Consider the following 20,480-nt stretch of genomic DNA (forward strand, 5'->3'; position numbering starts at 1 on the left):
ATTTCCTTAGACCATAAGTATTTTGTCCTGTATGCTATCACAGCAATAAGAAAAAACAACTAATATACTATTGAAAATCTCAGGTCTGTGCAAGAAATCTTATTTGAAAACATCATCTGGGCCTTGTAGCCTTCCTGCCAGAGATAACTTTCTTCTTCTACATGTGTGAAGCAAAGGACTAGAAGGGAGTTGTTTTCACCTCAAACTGCACACCAGCCCTCTAAAATGTTGACCATCCAGATGCCTGAAGAGCTTCTTTTGCCATCCATCACCCTCAGTCTCACATTTAGGTCAATGGGAGATGAAAGAAGACGGGGAATGCATGAGGAAATACTGTTGGGGGAACTTTGAAGAGATGGATCACAGCAACAGGTCGGGTTAAGGATCCTTCCTGTGTAGGTCCCTACATGGCAATTAATTTTCTAAATGTATTAGTTGCCAAAACAATTTGTTTTTTATAATGTCTGTTAACTTTCCATACTGAATCAAGGGCATTGGAAGATGATTGACTGGTGAAACAGCTTAAAGGGCTATTAAAGGCAAGAGTGATCTAGAAAGATAAAATGGTACAATCAAATTAAAAATACCCAAAACGTTGCCTTGTGTTTGCACAAGAGGATATGACTAGTGTGGTGTGCAGTCGTCCTTCAGTGTAGCTTCTGAGCTGAAGCCCTGAGAGTGAGGGAGACAGAGACTACATAGTGTGTCTTGTACAGTGATGACATTCATGTGTACTTAGATTATGAACGTATTAGTCCTTTCTAATGTGTACTTGTAGTTCATGAGTGAGCACAACAAGAGCCAAGCATTTAACTTGCAGTATTCTGGAAATGACCAGCAAGGAGGTGTTTTTCCCGCACACCCCAGCATAATTAGAAGCCACGCCATGCAGGTGAAAAAAGTTGGAAATGACAAATATGGGAAACAGAGAAACTGCCGTGTAACTACAAGCATCTCATGCTGTGGCTGAGGCGGCCCCACCAGCTGCACATCCTGGGATCAGAGGAGACAGTGTGTCATGGAAACCAGAGGAAAGGGTGAGGCAGCCGGTTATGCCTCATTCTTTTCTGCTACCCTTATGTTCACAGGAAGGAACAGCCAGCACTGTCATCTTTCAGGACAAAGAGCACTGATGTAACAAGATATGAGATATAAATATCTAATCCAAGTCATCCTCACTCTTGCCCATGGTCTGCATGATGTCCCTGTCTGATTATCATGGCCTTTACCATCTTCTGTTCCTATTGTTCCCTGAGGGTTAGACACCCTTTCTCTTCCTCCAGTCAAGATCCCAACAGCTGGATGAGATTAGAATCCTTCCCTCCTGGGAACCAATGTGGTTGTTTCAAGGCCTCTTTGGGACATATGGTATGGACTTGTCCTAAACCTTGTGGCAACATGACAAAGGAATGGACTTGTGTGACAGACACCACTGCTGGGCTCACCTTTATATCTCTTCCTTCAGAGTGCATCTACTTACTGTCACATGTCATACCATGACCTTGCATGTCCCTTTGAAAGTATGTTTATTCTCATGTCATATGCCACACCTGTGCTGCCACTGGCTCAGGAAATAAAGTTTATGTTCTTATCAGTAATGATAATGATTTTTTTCCACACCTTGCTTTTTCCTTTTATTTTGTGACATTTTTATTTGTTAATTTTTGCTAACTATCAAGTAGGCAATAAGTTGATAGTACGTTACAGATTTTGAAGTTTTCTTGATAAATGAAGTTGTTGGGCCAATGAGATGACTCTCCAGGCCTCCAGCTTTGACGGCCTGAGTTTGTTAAGTCAAACCATCTAACCTCCAAATGCCCTACTGACCTACTTTCACCAGTTGAGCTCCACATCCTACATCCCACAGCCTCCCAAAATAGTGCCATCAACTAGAAAACAAAGGTTTAAGACATGAGTCTGAGAGGACATGTGTAGGTATAGATGCATTTTTAGATTCAAACAACAGCAGATGTGATATGCACACCTTCATCCATTATCTGAATCCCTGTGGAGTGGTTTTCTGGTTTCTTCCCATTTTCACTCCTTTGAGAACTTAATATGTACAACCCTTGCTTGGTGCAGAGCTATGTTGACTAAACTCTTTTGTACCTGCAGAATGTGTCATGGGGCTTAATCTTTGCATTTAATTTTTTCCTTTTTTTTTGTTTGTTTGCTTGTTTTTAAAAACAACAGAATTCAAATATCACTTTTAGGAGATTAAAAAAAGTCTTGGTTTTCCAATAACATTGAAATTGTTTTCTAACACGATCAAGAAGGCATTTTGATGGCTTTTTTCTTAACCAGAATGTATTCCTTCTTTTTAGCCTGGTTGCCTGGAGTACAACGTGGGCACAAAGATCTCAGTACGGTTCACTCTTCCACTTGGCATTCTAGCCAGCATTCTAGCTCAGGGTCCCTGTGATGGTTTACACATACACAGCGCAGGGAGTGGCAGGATTAGAAGGCATGGCTCTGTTGGAGTAGTTGTGTCACTGAGGGTGTGGGTTATAAGTTTCTCATTCAAGCTTCCTGGAAATCAGTCTTCCACTAACAATTCTAGTGCTAGATGAAGATGCAGAACTCTTAGCTCTGCCTGCACCATGCCTGCCTAGATGCTGCCATGCTCCCACCTTGATGATAATGGACTGAACCTCTGAACCTGTAAGCCAACTCCAACTAAATGTTGTCCTTTATAAGAGTTGCCTTGGTCAAGGTGTCTCTTCATAGCAATACAACCCTAACTAAGACAGTCTGCTCTCTCCTTTCTTTCTTCAAGAGCTAAGAGAGACCCCTATGGGCCTGTCACATTCCACACCAACTCTTGGGTTCCCAGGTCCTAAGGACAGCAGGCAGCAATGATTTTGACACTGTATTTTGGATTTCTGTTAATTACAACAGTATAAATACAATAATTTCAAAAACTTACTTCAAATGCCTGATCCCACAGAGACCACATGCAGGTTTGGCAATGATAGAAATAATAAATACTGATGACTTTATTCTAGGATTTGGTACGTTTTAGACTTATTAATGGGAAAACTCTACTTGAGTCGAAACAATAAATTTGAAGGACCATAAATAAGTTGTTAGGTGGCCAAAGGAAGTTTTCCAAGTGTTTCTTTTTAAAAATACATCTACTTCATCATATTAAGTAAGGTAACCCAGTCTCAAAAGATGAATCATGGTATGCACTCACTAATAAGTGGATATTAACCTAGAAAACTGAAATACCCAAAACATAATCCACACATCAAATGAGGTACAAGAAGAACGGAGGAGTGGCCCCTGGTTCTGGAAAGACTCAGTGAAGCAGTATAGGGCAAAACCAGAACAGGGAAGTGGGAAGGGGTGGGTGAGAGAACAGGGGGAGGGAAGGGAGCTTATGGGACTTTTGGGGAGTGGGGGGCTAGAAAAGGGGAAATCATTTGAAATGTAAATAAAAAAATATATCGAATAAAAAAAGAAGTATAAAATGGCAAAAAATACATCTACTTTTATACTTAACTCATACTCTGCTTGCCCTCATCAATCTTATTTCTATAATAAAAGACATGTTTCTGTTAATACTGGGTTAATGTATCTGCACCTTCAACCCTGTTGGTTTTCCTTGAGACACTGAAGTTTGTTCCTTTTAGCTCTGAAATATCCAGGTTCTGTCAGGGCTGAAGGAAAATTACTTGTTGTAAAACTCTAAAGTGCTTCTCTGAGAGGGGCTTTCCAGATGACTTGCATGGTACACATTGGGGTACAAGTGATAGGGAACCCCCTGAACAACTTCTGTTCTCCAAATAGCAGCCAAGTTCCAGGAAGCATTGACTACAGACCCAATGGAGGGCTGTAGTCACCTCTGTGCTCTGAAGACACATCAAGCCCGAGGCTGAAGGTTCAGCGGCATCCATGGAAGGTGGTGTGGGATGAAGAATGCTCACATGAGCAAGCAGACAAGAAAGAAAAGAGAGAGATGGATTCCCTGTCAGGTGGTTTCAAGTAGAATCTTTAATCATCAGAGAAAGAAATAAGTCTATCCAAACTATGTTTATTAAGTTTCAAGCGTTGTTCCAATGTGATTCTTGTAACACTGGAACAATCACAAAAACATTTTATAATCTCATTATTTCAACCCCACATAGTATAGAACTATCAGAGATATTTAATTTTTAATTAATTTATTTTTTACACTCCATATTTTATGCCCCCCACACCCTTTCTACTCTCTGACTGTTCCACATCCCGTACCTCCTCCCCACATGGATGTCCCCACCCCCACCCCACCTGACCTCTAAACTCCCTGGGGCCTCCAGTCTCTTGAGGGTTAGGTGCATCATCTCTGGATGAACACAGACCTGGCAATCCTCTGCTGTATGTGTGTTGGGGGCCTCATATCAGTTGGTGTGTGCTGCCTGTTTGGTGGTCCAGTATTTGAGAGATCTTGAGAGACCCGGTTAAATGAGACTGCTGGTCCTCCTACAAGATTACCCTTCTCCTTAGCTTCTTTCAGCCTTCCCTAATTCAACCACAGGGATCAGCTGTTTCTGTCCATTGGTTGGGTGCAAATATCTGCGTCTGACTATTTCAGCTGCTTGTTGGGTCTTCTGGAGTGCAGTCATGCTAGGTCCCTTTTTGTGAGCACCCCACAGCCTCAGTAATAGTGTCAGGCCTTGGGACCTCCCCTTGAACTGGATCCCACTTTGGGATCTCTGGACCTTCTTTTCCTCAGGCTCCTCTCCATTTCCATCCCTGTAATCCTTTCACAAATATGGGTCAGAGTTGTGACTGTGGGATGGCTCTCCCCCTCACTTGATACCCTGTCTTCCTGCTGGAGGTAAGCTCTATAAGTTCCCTCTCCCTACTGCAGGTCATTTCATCTAAGGTTCCCCCCTTTGAGTCCTGAGAGTCTTTCACCTCCCAGATCTCTGGTGCATTCTGGAGGGTTCCCCCAACCTCCTATCTCCAGAGATTACCATTCTTTCTGCTGTCCCTCTGACTGGGCTTCAGTCCTTTTCCCTCACCCAAAACCAGATCATGTTCCCCTCTCCCCACACCTGCTCCCCCCACCCACTTTCCCTCCAGATCCCTCCCTTCGTCCCCATTTTTGCAAAACACCAGCAATTTTAAAACAGCTTTTTAGGGAATGGACAGAGCAAGCTGTGCTAAATGTATCAATTTTTACACAAAGTAACTTCTGAAAGATTAAGGTGTGGAAAGTATTTTAGGCTTTGAGGATAAGGATAGTTTTGTTGTTGTCATGTGCTTGGGTTTCACTGTTTGAGAAATGATCTCATGCAGCCCAGGTTGTCCTTGAATTTGCCATGTAGAATTCCTGATTGACTTCCTCTCTGACTCAAGCGCTGGGAACAAAGTGACAGAATAGTTTTGATAAAAAGGCAAGTGACAAAATAACTTAAAAGGAGAAATGATTTTATTTGGTTCTCTGCTTCAACTGTTTCCGTTCATAGACCTCTGGTGCCACTGATTTTAGGCTTAGGGCGAGGCAGAAACATAATTGTGGAAGAAAGATGTTCACTTAATGCCAGATCGAGGCAGATGGCAGACAGGAAAGAAGGGTCCAGGGATAAGAGAATCCTTCACAGACATGCCTCCAGTGACTGCTTCCCCCATCTAGATATCTCCTCCTACAGTTCTTTGATGAAATTAGATCTCTCGTGATGATCCAATGTCTTAAAAGTCTCTCATCTGGCAACAGTCTTAAACACAGGAGCCTTTAGGACAGACTTTATATTCAACCCTTAAGGAGGACTAAAGATCAAATGAAGATCAAAACCAAAAGAGACCACAAAGACTTTCTAGTTAGTCAAAATACCGAAGCACTTTCATATTTATAGCTACAGGACAATGACACATGTTGTGACGGTAAATCTTCACGGTCAACTTGGCTGGACTCATAATTACCTAGAAGACGCAATTCTAGGAATATCTTTCCAGAGATGCTTAACTGTGAATAGAAGGCCCACCCTGAATGTGGATGACACTGTCACATGAATAAGAGGAGTAAAAGTTCTCAAGAAAGTCACCTGACCACTAGCGTTCATCTCTCTGCTCCTTGTGTAGGAAGTCATAACTGCATGCTCCCTCCTTCCATGAACTCTTTCATGCCTTCTCTGCTGACGGACTGTGCCAGCCATAAGACAAACCAAAGTATTCTTTCTTAATTTGATTTCTGTCAAAGCAATGAGAAAAGTTAATCTCACAAATGATAACAGGCAAGTTGACGTCTAGCCTCAATCATGAGGCCTTGGCTTCTTGTCTATTTCCATGGTCCTGGTGTATTTTAAGGCAAAGGTAAATATTATCCACCTCGTGAAGTCCAGTGAAATGATGGTACAGTGGAGAAGAAGAGTTTTTAGATTACACAGTGACTGAAAAGTGAAGTTAAATGACAAACGAAACAAATACTTGCTGTAAATGCAAATAAAGAAAATCTTAAAATAGTGAAGCATTCTGAAAAATGAAAAATTATCATATAGCAAATCAGTCAAAGCCTGGAGTAGTAAGCTCAACAGTCATGGGACTGGTAGTATACAAGTCTCAATACAACTCAATACAACTCCACAACTCAATACAACTCAATAGCAGGTGGTTGTCTCCAGTGTTCCAGACACTGGGTTTTCTTGCAAGCACACACAGAGCAAACCAAATCATACCAAAACAAAGAAAATGCACAGTTTTTGGTATGTTTTTAACAAATAAGTAAACTCAATTTGTATCAAAAAGTGATAAAATTTTTCAGAACTCAACACCCTGATAATCTAATTCCACAGAATACAGCCTTATGCCCTGTCGGCTCAGCTCTACCACAGGAGAATGAACCTATTGCTGTTAATTTTTTGAAAGAGAGTGATGCATTCCAGCAAGCTTATCAGGAATGTCTGTCCTTATTCTAAACATCAGCTACCAGATCATCTCTTATTTTTATTAGGATTTATTTGTATTTGCATATATGTGTGTGTGTGTGTGTGTGTGTGTGTGTGTGTGTGTGTGTGTCACATGCATGTGTATGTGCCAAAGGCTGGAAGAGAAAGCTAATCACCTAGAGCTGATCTACCAATGGGATACTAGGAAATGAACTTGGCTCCTCTGGAAGAGCAGTAAGCACTCTTAACCACAAAGCCATGCCCCCGGCCCCATGATTAGCCTCTTTATGAAAGGAAATCAAATGGTGAAAGCAAGAAGCATCTCATTCAGTTTCCTGAAACTTTTCTGTCTCTGTGTGTATACATGTTTTGCATGGTAAGGTAAGTGGGCATGCTAAAATGTGACATAGGGTACCTTCCTTACTGTTACTTGTTGATAAAAAAATATTAGGTAGATCTTTGAAACATATGAGAAATGCATTATGTTATGGCTTGAATATATTGTCCCAAATGTTTTCTGACCCATAGTGTTGGTGAATTGATTTTGTTCAGAAATGGAGTCTTCATGATCAGGTGTAAATGAACACACTAGGCAACAATTTAAACATAACACATATTTCAAATTTACTTGTGTGTGATTTGTTCTGAAAGGAACACTATGAAAATACACAGACATGTACCCAGCTGAACCAAATTATGTAAGAAAACAAAATACTCATGCATTATACCTCAAATATTTGCCTGTGTCCTCAGTTTTTTGCATGTTAATAGGCTACACTTGCTCATGTCTTGTCATGAGAGCTTTTTTCCTGATTTCAGAAGAACCTTTGAACTATTAATATTACCTTATAACCTAAATATTCATTCATGATAAATTACTATACTTTTTAAATCATCAATTTTTAACTCTATAATGTTCTCTACCCTTCCTCTCTCCCCCCCCCCCCTCTGTGTTAGTTAACGTTCAACTGTCAACTTATCACAGTCTAGAGTCACATGAAAAGAAATTCTTCATTTAAGAATAGTCTTTCTCAGTTTGGCCTGTGGGCATGTCTGTGAGGGATTGTTTTAGCTATTAACTGATGTAGGGTAGGAAGGGAGATGGGTGGTACCAACCTAGTTAGGTGGTCTTCAGATATATAAAGAGCTAACTAAGTGTGATCCTTTTAGTGAGCTACTAACCGGCATTTCTCTATGGTTTCTGCTCTACTTTCTTGGCCTTGAGTGGGTTCCCAGTTCAAATCTAATGCTGTGTGGGATTGCAAGCAGTCCTGCTTCAGGTTCTAGCCTTGAATTCCTGCACTGATTGTCTTCAATGATGAATTATGATCTGGAAATAGAAGGTGAAATAAGCCCTTTCCTTCCACGAGTTGCTTTCAGTCAGAATGTTTTTTTTTTTTTTTTTTATCACAACAGAAGGGAAACCAGAGCAGTATAAAACTCTACTACTGTTTTACTGCATGAGTTTCTATCACTTCTTTAATATATATATGGTATTAATTTTAGACCCATGCTTCAACCATATTTATTTGCCTATTTTAGATCCAAGATCTTACTTTATTGCCCAGGCTAACCTAGCAGTATCTGACTCTATAGGTATAATTCCTCTGTGCTTGGCCTCCCGGTCACATGCTTCCTGTAAGCCCTGGGTTGTCATTGTATAGCATGTACAGCAATGTTCAGGTCGACTACGTCATATGAGAACAGAACTCAGTCACATTATCTCACAGCTGAGGCAGTGAATGGAATCATGGAGTGAATGAATGTAGACACACAAGAAGCCAAAGGTTGAAGCCAGAGAGAGCCTAAATTAGTAGATAGAGGACAGGAAGAGGAAGCCAAGGAGTTGTCTGGTGTCACAGGAGGAATCTCAAGCCAAGTAAAGGAAGCATGTTAAGAGAGGCCTGAGCAGCCATACGCGGTAGTTTCTAGTAGACCAGAAAGCAGGTAACTCACTGAAAATTAGCCACTGAGTACAGAATTGTGTGTATCTTGAGTATAGGCTGGTAGAGTAGAAATAATGAGAGAGGATTTAACAGAAAAAAAGAGAGGTTAGATACAGTTTTTAAATGCCTGGCTCACTGTTCAGATTTCTAAAATGGAATTACTACTGTAACTCTGTCCTAATTCTGAGGAGGATTGTCAGAGTTGGCTGAGAGATCCTTTTAGCACAGTACCTCATAAGACATCAGCTGGTTAATCAACTAAATGTTGGTATTAGTATTTCATGACATTTTATAACATGGTATCTTACAATAAAATTTGGTTCTTTATTTGGGATGACATTGAGAAGGTGAGATAGAAATAAATTCAGTAAATAAATAAACAGCCAGTGGTGAAGGAAACTGAGATAGTTTGGAGTCAAGGTGACCAGGCAGAGAAAGACTTAGAGTAAAGCCAAGGCATATAACGGAAATGAGATCCGTGCACTTTGAATACACACCTGAGTCCTGTATGTTGCCACGTAGTGACACTTGCCTAATTCTGATAGCCAATCTCAAGCATGCATTCCTCCTGCCAGTTTACAGAGAATAAGACATATTTTCTGAGGTGGGGGCCGGGACTCAGTATTTAGCTGAAGATCACCAGCAACTAAGACATCTGGAGGCAGGCAAGACATTTTCCTCTCCTGGGGCCATACTTAGAGACATGGGGCAGAAAGAAGGGAGACATGTGACACAATGAATCAGCTGCGAAATCTCTACCATGTAAAGCAATATTTCATTTTTCCGGCAATATTCATGTAATCTAAAGAGTTTCAGTTAAGCAACACACTAGAGAGGACTCACTGTACATTCTTAGTCTTGACCTCTTACCTATAGGGTTAGGTATGTGTGGAAAGGGGTTTAAGGGAAGCTAAGGAGGATGCCCAGACAGGGAATTACCAAATAGTATCTACTAGAAAGGAGTTATGTTTGTGAGAAGGGCTTACAGTCTGTCATGATCTACCTCCCCGCTGCTGACCCTCTTGTTCAGCTGAGAGAACAGGCGTCTGGATTTCTAGAACACGTCCAGCTGGCTGAGCCCCCGTCCAACATACCAGGACAGCTGCTGCTGGCCAGGTAGCATGATGGACCAAATAACGGTCCTCATTGGAGTTTATCTGGAAAAGATTTATTGTGTTGCTAGGCATCACATTAGCTAATAAACACATTAGCAGAGAGACTCATCCTTTTCACATGCTGCTAACTAGTCGAGGACAGCTATTGTACTGAGGTAAATAGCAAATTAGCTTTAACTGGTTGAGAAAGTATAGGTCTCCATAGAAGCATAGTGGGTCTTTGAAAGAAAACCCAAACAGGAAGGCTGTCAGCTTCCTAGCTCTGTCCTAACTAGGTACTTTAAAACAACTTCAGTTTATTTTTGAATAGTTGTAGAGACCAAAGTCTGAGATGTGGGTGTTGGCAGGGTTAGCTGTTTCTACGCTTTAAGGGGGAGACTTCATTCTATACTTCTGCTAGCTTTTGATGGCCACAGCTAAAGTCTGGTTTTTCTTGTCTCATAGATGTGTAACTCCAGTCTCTGCTCCTGTCTTTATAGAATGGTTCTCTCTCTCTCTCTCTCTCTCTCTCTCTCTCTCTCTCTCTCTCTCTCTCTCTCTCTTCTCTTCTCTTCTCTTCTTTTCTTATAAGGACACTAGTTTTATCCCATTGAAGGCTAACTATATTCCAATATGACTTTATTTTAGCTACTTGTATCTAGAATAGACTTATTCCTGAAATATTGTGAAATCTCCAGATTCCAGAAAGAGTATGACTCTGTAAAAAGATACAATCTACACAGTACACGAGGGAAGCATGAATTCTTTGTATGTCATTGTTTAGAGAGCTGTGAGATAGCATCTGGAGGGAACAGCCAGAAGGTTATGGACGACATAACGGTAGCAGGGAACAAATATCCAATCCAATGAGGAAACTGAGGAAAATTTAAAGAGGGAACTGTTTTAGGTAAGAATAAAAGAAGAAAAAGCAGGTGGACAAGCACCCCAGACTAACAATGGCAGGAGCCCATCTTTAAAACTCTGCTCTTTTTTCCCTGAAATCAAACCTACCAGCCTCCGCAATTGGCCTGTCCCTTGCAGCTTCTCCAGACCCAGCCCAGTCTTCCCTGCTACAGAGATGTTGGCCATCTTTTCCATGCTGCTTGGCATTCAGGTATGTACAACCTGGAGTTAGAAGTTCATTCACCACCACTGAAGAATAAAGAATGGATGCCAGTTGAGGCACACACCATATTTCCAGCCCAAAGACTCTTCAGCCACGGATTTCATAAGATTCCCTAGAAGATGCTGAGGAATTAGCACCAGTTGGCAAAAGCCATGGCCAACTCAATAATTCATCCTTGTTTTGCTTCAAACCTCATTCATGCTTCTGGCCTCGCATTCCTGTTCTATGACATAATTTCAGAAAGACTAGTGAGTCCAAGATTTTCTTTTGGTGCAAGGGCTGTGGGTTACTGAGAGGAGTAGGAGGAGACAGGAAGAGGTGGGGGTAGACAGGAAGAGGTGGGTATAGAGAGAAAGAATAGGTTAGAGAAGAGAGGCTATTGTCTTCTTCCGAGGAAGTCACTATCCACCTTCAGGACAGCAGACATATGGAGCAAAGACATGCAGCCAAAACCCCAGGGATCAAGGAAGGGTTAACCTGGGGTAAATAAATACCCACCTCTGCCCACAGAGCAGGTGGGAAGGACAGAGAGTAGAAATGGACACAATGAGAAATTTCAAGACAACTGTATTCATTCCCACATCACATTTTTTCTCCTTCCAATGCTGACGAATGAATTACTGAGGGTTAGCAATGTTCACACAACCATCACTTCCAAGTGGGAAAATGCTTCTCAATGGAGCCTACCCTTACTGCCTTCTGGGAAGACTGCTGTTTCAGATTCAGATGCTTGGTTACTGCTGTTGATGCTGCCGGGTGTGAAGGGCTTAGCCAACTTGGTTGTCATCTACACTAGACAGCCTAGCATACAGGCAAGAATGTGTAGACTTGTGTTAGAGCGTCTCCTGCTTAAATACCACCACTGCTACTAAGTGATCTATCTGCCCATGCATGAGCCACTGCCCTTGACTCCTCTATATCCCAACTTCCCATTGGCTGATAGGAATTGAAATGCAAACCTTCCAGGAGAAAGATTTTGCAAGATTTCCAGAAATATCTCTAAAAGTTAGCTGTTTTCAATTACTGCTTGAGTTCATTACTCATTTTAACTTAGATATAGATATCAATAGTTTTTATTAAACTAAAAAGACATGTCTGTAACTGTTTCAGTAGCCTAAAAAAATTCCTTTAGTTATTAGAAATTCCTTTAAACGTGAGAGTGCTTTTCCAATAGCTGGAAATTATATATTTTATAATCTCTCTCATTTTTCATCATTAACCAAATATCCTCGAGCGAGACATGAACAAGTAGCAAACTGTCTAAAGTGTTCTCCAGCTGGCTTCACCCTTCGATAGTTTTAAATCAAAACTGCTGTCAGTGAAGCAGTTGACACTCAGACTTTAAGCAGCACTGACTGCTTGCTGATGGAGATGAATCACTGCGGGAAAGGCCTGGGATTTTGGGTCCTTGGAAGTTTTGACTGAACTCCTGAATTCAGTGAACTGCATCCAAGCTCACTGGCCAAATGATCTCTGTTTTGAAGCCTGGTGCAAGGGGATTTCTCATAGGGCTGTTCTTGCCTGTGTTAAACTCTGAGATAGTCTGACTCACTATGTATTAATAGAAGGGTTAATAGAGCTTTGCCTGAGAAACAATCCACCTCTGGCATTCAGGAACCTAAGGCCTTGAGAACTAGAACTGGTGTACTTCTCTTTTTATCCTTTAAGAAGTAGCTATATAATACTTTTGGAATAATGGCACCATGTGAAGGAAATGCCTGCCCTACCTTTAAACTGTCTGTCTGCTGTCTATCATCTATCAATCATCTATCTATCTATCTATCTATCTATCTATCTATCTATCTATCTATCTATCTACCTACCTATCTATCTATCTACCTACCTACCTAACTACCTACCTACCTACCTACCTACCTACCTTCCTACCTATTTATCTATCTGGGTCTTAAACATGCTGGCCAAGCACCCAACCACTGAGCTAAGGCCTGGAGGAATCCCCTAATTTTGTCCCTCTTTCTCAAAGAACTTTTTAAATGTGAGTAAAGATGACTAGGGAGTGGGTATTTAATGAGAGGAACAACACAAACTCACAGTTTCTGATCCTTAGTTTTGAAAAGGAAACCAACGGTGTTGTAGCATACTAGACATTCAAAAAGAAGTAAGATGTATCATGAAAATACTGTCTTTGCATTCTCTCAGGATTATGTAGTTGCCGAACCCTATGATTAATTTGTTGAATATTTTGTGGTTATTGCTCTATTTACACAAATGACTGCCAGTTGAAAGTCTCACCCAGACGAGCTAGCCAGGGGGCATTGATTGTAATGGAATTGTATTAATCTTAAAATAGGGGTTAAACATGTGGACTGGCAACCCGCAGCAGGACTCAGGACAAGTAAGCCTTAAGTCACAGGAGACTTTAGAAAATACTCACATAGGACACTTGTTTCTATGAGCCTGTATTTTTTAATCTATTTTCAATAAAGAGAGAAGTCAGGTGCCAAGAATTGCATTTTCAACTAGGGAAGTGGGAAAGGTACTTTTGAAAAGAAGCATTAGCTGGAAAAGAAACCAGAAAAATCCTGCTTGTAATTTGAGATTGGGCAGGGGCGCTTGTATTACAATTGTCTTTGAGACTTAACTACCGTACTTATTAATTTATCTATAATTGATCAAATTTTCATGCCTGTAATGAGTTCTGTTGAGTTCAACGTACTTCGAAATGTGTAAGCATTGTGTGTCATTGTCTAAATCCAGTTGGTGTATATTCTTCTCACACACTTTTAATTTTTGTGCACATTAATAACAAATCTGTGATTAATGATTTTCCAGAATATGCAATGCTATTAGCTGTGGCCATAATGCCATTCAACAGATTTAGAGAGCTTATTCTATTTCACTGAAATTTTTATTAGATAATTGCTTTATTTACATTTCAAATGGTATCCCCTTTCTGCATTACCCCTCTAAAAATCTCCTTTCCCATACCCCTTCCCCATCCTCACCCCCTCCCCTAACTTCCTGACTTGCATTACCCTATTCTGAGAAATCGAGCATTCATAGCACCCATGGTCTCTCTTCTCATTGATGTTGGAAATGGTTGTCTTATACTACATATAACTGGAGCCATGGGTCCCTCCATGTGTACTCTTTGGTTGGTGCTTTAGCCCCTCACTGAAATTTTGTATCCTGTGACCACCATTTTTCCATTGTAAAATTTTAATAAGAGATTCTCGTTTCAGGAGCTCTGGAAATTGAGTTCATGTCTCACAATCCCATGCTTCTTTTCTATTCATTAGCAAGTACAATCTGTCGCAGAGTTGTTGCTACCTCCCTGGAGTCTAAGAAAATGTTTTCTTAAAATGCTGGGGAAAGAGGTAGGTCTATGGGTAAACTCAGTCTCATTGGAGGTGGTATTGTTGAGAATGGCCCATTGATTTGATGGTTCTTAAACTTTTATCCTAGATGCCTAGGGTTTCTCTGTGTAACCCTGGCTGTCCTAGAACACACTCTGTAGACTAGGCTAGCCTGGAACTCAGAGATGTGCCTGCCTCTGCCTCCCAAGATCTGACATTAAAGTGTGTGCCACCGTTGCCTGGCTTAGAGTTGTTGTTTAAGATCTTTTTCTCAAGAGGTTTGCAGATACCCAGCCAGGCATTCTAATAGGTATACTCTGGCCCATCTCTCAAGTTCCCTCCTAACTAATTTTAGGGTCTCAGAGCCCACTCTCCTGTTTTGTTTCGTAATGTGGAAATGACTTGTGATGGTTTGTATGTGCTCAGCCCAGGGAGGGGTACTATTAAAAGGAGTGTCCCTGTTGGAGTAGGCATGTCACTGTGGGCTTGAAGAGCCTCATCCTAGCTGTCTAGACTCCAGTATTCTGCTAGTAGTGTTCAGATGAAGATGTAGAACTCTCAGCTCCTCCTGTACCATGCCTGCCTGGATGCTGCCATGTTCCCATCTTGATGATAATAGACTGAACCTCTAAACCCGTAAGCCAGCCCCAATTAAATGTTGTCCTTATAAGAGTTATCTTGGTCATGGTGTCTGTTCACAGCAGTAAAACCTTAACTTAGACTCTATATGTACATGTAGCCTAGATTTGGTTCTCACTAGATTGTATTTATTCCATTTCAATACTGTTCTCAGAAGAGTTCCATCACCTTGCGTCTTATCTGATTTGCACATTTAGACTCCAATTCTCTTGTGTCCATGTGCCACCCTTTATTTTCTATTCCCTGGAGTGTTTCCTTATAACTTCTGCTTGTGTCCACGATATTTGATTTACAAGCCTTTTCCACACTGATATGGATTTTCCGAGTTTAATGATAGTAGTCCCCATTTCCTCATATTTTCCTAGGATTTAGTGTCTGGACTTTAGAGAGAGTTCTTCACAGGAGGAATGGGTGAATAACTGAGTTTACAGCTATCAAGAGGAATTCACCGAAGTGTTTGTTTCTTTTGAAACAGGAAAGTATTAATGGTGTCAGAACTCCCTTTTGTGAGCCAGAGAACTGCAGTGGGAATTCACTGTGGTAACAGAGGCATGGCCAGAGGCAATGTGATCCTGAATCTAAGGAAGAGACATCACCATGAGTCAAATGTGGATCTTGTTTTTAAAATAAGGGCAATATCGGAGTTAGTAATACAGTACACTACGCAGTCACAAAAGTACAAAATGAAGAAATAATCCTTATGTAGGAGGTTGTTGTTTTCAGAACTAAGCAAAATATGGGCAAACTCTTTATACTGATATTCTTTATACTGATTTAGGCTCTGATATTCTACAATTATTATAAAACATTTATGACTCAGCATAGTGATCCATGAGTTGAATGCCAAGTGTGATGCAGGAAGGTTCCTCTGTGTGCCTCAACTCACCACGTGTTGATTTGGTTTTTAATGAACCAAAACAGTGATCTTGACTTAATCTTTGTTATAGAAAACAAGTGGAATAGCATGCTTGCTATCCCAGTACTTTTGAGGTGGAGGCCGGGGGATCAGGAATTTGAGATCACCCTCCTCTGCTGGGTGCGTTTGAGGCCCTTCTGGGTTTCTCTTCCACTTGGACAAAACAAATGAGCTATAGCTGTGTCATGAATGGAAACCTAAGTTCTCTAGCTTTTGTGCCCTCGGTGATCACAATAAGTTGACCTTCAGCCAATAAAGAAATTGCTGTCTTTGCATTGCCTTCCAAGGAGCTCACAATAAAAATTCAACACACCTTAACAAAGCCCATAAGCTATGCACAAAAACATTATTATGGTGTAACTCAACTGTTAAATTTATGGAAGCACAACAGATGCTAGCAAATTTTGTTTTAAAAGAAGGAAAGAGAATTACCAAATGACCACAAATGAGATTCTTCTTACAGATCTTTGAACTTTTCTAGAATATAGGTTTTGCAGGATTAGGGTGATACACTCTTAAGATTCTTAAAACTAAATACTGCTTATTTGTTTGTTCTGTTCTCTCAGATTAAAAAAAAAGTTAAATTAAGAAGAGTATTGTTTTCAGGAAACACAGTTGCACACTGACAGGAAAGAGCAGGCATTTTATTGGAGATTTCGAGGGGTCTGAGATGTTAACCAGTAGGATGGTAAGGAGCTTTCCTTATGTGTTTAAGGGAATTTTTCCACATGAGATTCAGACTCACAGTTTGTTTCCAGAGACATCTTAGCATTGTCCTGTCCCTGGTGGTGTCTACTGTAAGGTAAGGGTATGAGGGTTAGGCACATTCCATACATTGTTAGCAGAGGAGGAGAGAAGCTGGGTGGGTAACAGCATCTAGGGCTGTGAGAGTTTATGTCTTTTGTCTCTTTGAATGTCCCTGTTGTTTTATTCCCCCCTTTAAAGAGTGCTTCCTTCTTAATCTTAAGAAAACATCACACTATTTCACTGCTGACTGAGTTGTTTTCTCTATATTAAAGTGGATTAAGAACCATAGGCAGACATCAGACCAACACCTGAAGAATCTAGAAAACACAAATCTCATTACTGTGTTAAATAAGCATAGACCAAAAATTAAGATTAGATAATAGTAATTAATGACCCCTACAATGTTGTAGAAGCCAAGCAAGACTAGGCAGCATTTAGCACAGGTTCTTTTTGGTTAAATATGTGTGGCCACTCTGCTTCTTCCTAAAATTGAGAGACCGATCCACATAGAAATTAGAGAATACACATCTCTCTCTGCTTTGTAAGAATTGAGTATACATTAAAATTGCATAATTGTACTATGTTAGGAAAGGCTGGGGATTTAGAAGGATTATAGAAGAACTGAGGGAACTGGCAATCTGAGCTTTTTTTTTTTTAAAAAATCATAGAACAGCTGACATAGTTTTTAGAATTCCCTTTTAGATCCAGTTTGTCTCCTGCATTTTTTTTTACTAATGTTAATTACTCTACTCATCATTCATACCTTCCTGTGGGGTATATAAACTAAGTTTAGCCAAAACTGTTTTACCCCTTTTTACTGTTATGGGCACTCAAATGTCCTTAGGGGCCCAGCCAAATTTAAGAATTCACCTGGAAACTCCTGGCTTCTTTCCTTGTGTCTTACATCAGTTTGTCTTACCTGCTAGAACAGATCAGAGTCTTGCTGATCATGTGGCTTCTCTTGAAAGCACCAGGGACATTTCCCTTTTTAATGATCCCTCACATTGCTGAATAGAGATTTAATGTACACCAATCCAAACCCTATTTACACAGCCTCTTTAGTCAGAGGTAAGTGAATTATCAGAGTCATAGGACTCTATTTTTGGCATTTGTGCATTTCCCTAGTGTGTACATGTACACGGGTTCAATCCCCAGTGCTGAGAAACAAAAAGTAAAGTGGAATTAAAACCCATTTAAGATCACTTGTTCATTATTTCACTGAGTTTTGCTGTCATTGTGTTTGGTTAGTTGGTTGAGTTGTTTCTACATTTAGAAACAATATCTCACTATGTAGTTTTGGGGTGCCTGGAACTCTGTATGTAGACAAGGCTGGTCTTGAACTTATAATAGTTCTTATGCCCTAACCTAATGAGATCTGGGATGACAAGCACACACCACTACTCCTGGCTGGTGTACATCTATGTAAGTGTCACTGCTGCTAAGATTCTAGAATGTTCTTCTATATTCAGTTTTCCTTAGACCAGTGTTTCTCAACCTGTGGGTCATGACCCCTTTTGGGGTTGAATGGCCCTTTCTTTGGGGTCACCTAAGACCATCAGTAAAACACAGAGATTTACATTATGATTCATTAAAGTGGTAAAATTACAGTTATGAAGTAGCAACAAAAATAATTTTATGGAGGGGGTGTTAACAACAACATGAGAAATTGTATTAAAGGGTTACAGAATTAAGAAGGTTGGGAACCAGTGCCTCGGATCCAGCCCACACAGACAGTCAATTCTTAAATGCTAAGGCTAGGAATGGTTTGAGATAACAGTGTCTAATGACTGTTTTCTTAGAAACAACCATATAAAAGGGAGGAAGGGCAGAAACAAAAATAGTTAGACTGAGATTCTTTACATTTCACTCTTAAGGACTCTCATATAATTACACATAAAGAACAAGAATATCAAATCATAGATACAAGGTATAACACAAGACTGTTAGACAAAATGGCACAACTACACAAAAGCAACAATTTCATGAAACTAGATTAAAAGAAATTAGAGGAACAGTTTCATCAAACCAGAGAACACACTTAGATTGCCCTTGGCTCTGCTAGTACGGAAATACTCCATTTGTTTCTTATAGACCTCCTCAAAACTGTGGTTCCTTCTAGGAATTTTTTTCTGGGATGCACTTGCTTCCTAATTTATAATTTGGTGACCCAAGTTGTATGAACTCATCTGGCACCTCTTTAGCCTTATCAAATCTTCTGGTGTTTTTGTCTACCCTTCAGCAAAAGTCAAGACTAATAATACATCCTGACTTTAACCCTTAACTTATCAGGATTTTCTGAAAACTTGTCAAAAGTTTCCTAATACAGTCTAGGCCTGACATGGCAAAGTACATGCATGCTCTAACAAGACTCCTTTCACCTGTAGATACCTCCCTTGGTGGGGGAAAAACTCTTCTTCTTGGTTCTAGACTTATTCCTGAGTAGTATATCATAGGAGAGCTAATTAATGCCCATCTTTCAAGTTTCCTGGCTTCATAAAGACTTTTGTTTTGCTTAATATGTAGTGTTGTATCAATGTAATGGAAGCACTTGGGGAGTTAAGGCAGGAGTGTTGCCAATAATCTGAGGCTGGCCTGGACTACATAGCAAACAGAACAAGTTTAAACAAATAGAAAACCATTAGTAATTATTTATATTAGTTTTAAATGAGAGTTTTATCACAATTCAATGTATAAGCATGGTAAGAACAACTAGTGAGATGCTTTAAAAGAAGAAGGAAAAGCTGTTAGGTGGAGAAGTATCACTTACAGAGATCATGTTCCAGACATACAAACAGCAATGGCATGCCTGAGAAAATGGACTATCTCTGAAAGAACTAGCTTGTTCTACCAGAGAAAGAGACTGAGAGATTCTTTATCTTAAAGAAAAGCATAGATGGTATAAATGTAGTCATATCTGGAGGAGCACACACTATAATAAGGAATATAAATCATTTTCAGTTGGTACAGGATTGTTCCCCTCACTTGGCAGGGGACAGGCACTGAGCTATGGGTTTGGCATTCAAGAACTTGGTATGGTTTTTCTTGCATCCAGGAAGCTCTGGGTTTGATACCTAGCACTATGAAGACCAGGCATGGTGGTACATGACTGTAATCTTCAGTAGAATAGGGCAGAGGATCATATTTTCAAGGTCAGAGCTACACAGTAAGTTGGAGTTCAGCCTTAGCTACATATAATACCCTGTCTCCAAGTAAATGAATGAATGACAGATAAATAAATAATGGATGGATGACAGCTCATGATGGCCATTCCATGATGTATATGTGGGGTGACATCTCTTTGGTTGACAGTATACTCATCTTTGTCTGTGTCTCACTACCAGTAATCACTATCCAAGCAATTGTGCAATTGATCCAGGCTTTGGTATCACAAGGAAACTGAATTGATGTTAAATTTCTCCCCCAAATTCCAGAAAGTCCAAACATAAATCATCCAGCACATGGTGGCCTTAGTACATAACCTGTGAGTAAGCTGCTACAGTCTGGTGTGACGCTCAGATTACTGTTGTGGGTATGCAATAGGTGGCAGATGTAGGAAGAAGATGGTTTAAATGGCATGGAAGGCTCAATCTGGCTCAAGCTACCTGTGCCACGTGAAAAGTGCCCTTATCTTGGCAATAACAAGCCAAAGGGCAAACAAACAAATAAAAAAATGTCAACTTGGAAACGTGAGGTTGGTTATAATCCCTCTGGATAATAAAAGCTTCATTGCCCCATCAGCATTCACTGAAGATAGAAAGGAGATAGGGGTCAAAGAGAGAACAGAGAGGTGAGTGGAACAGGTTTTATATCTGCTTTGTGAGGT

General features: G+C 40.4%; 1 long non-coding RNA gene across 1 annotated transcript; it reads right to left on the bottom strand.

Annotated features, from left to right (window-relative positions):
* Positions 1-5,424: 5,424 nt before the first annotated feature.
* On the bottom strand, positions 5,425-11,298 carry LOC127674066 (uncharacterized). Its single transcript, XR_007975278.1, has 3 exons — positions 10,924-11,298; positions 6,033-6,178; positions 5,425-5,746 (listed from the first exon to the last, which is right to left on the bottom strand). It is a non-coding gene; the product is annotated as an uncharacterized LOC127674066 (long non-coding RNA).
* Between the last annotated feature and the right edge of the window lie 9,182 nt (positions 11,299-20,480).

The sequence above is a fragment of the Apodemus sylvaticus genome, chromosome 23 (genome assembly GCF_947179515.1).
Source record: "Apodemus sylvaticus chromosome 23, mApoSyl1.1, whole genome shotgun sequence".
NCBI classification, from domain to species: domain Eukaryota; kingdom Metazoa; phylum Chordata; class Mammalia; order Rodentia; family Muridae; genus Apodemus; species Apodemus sylvaticus.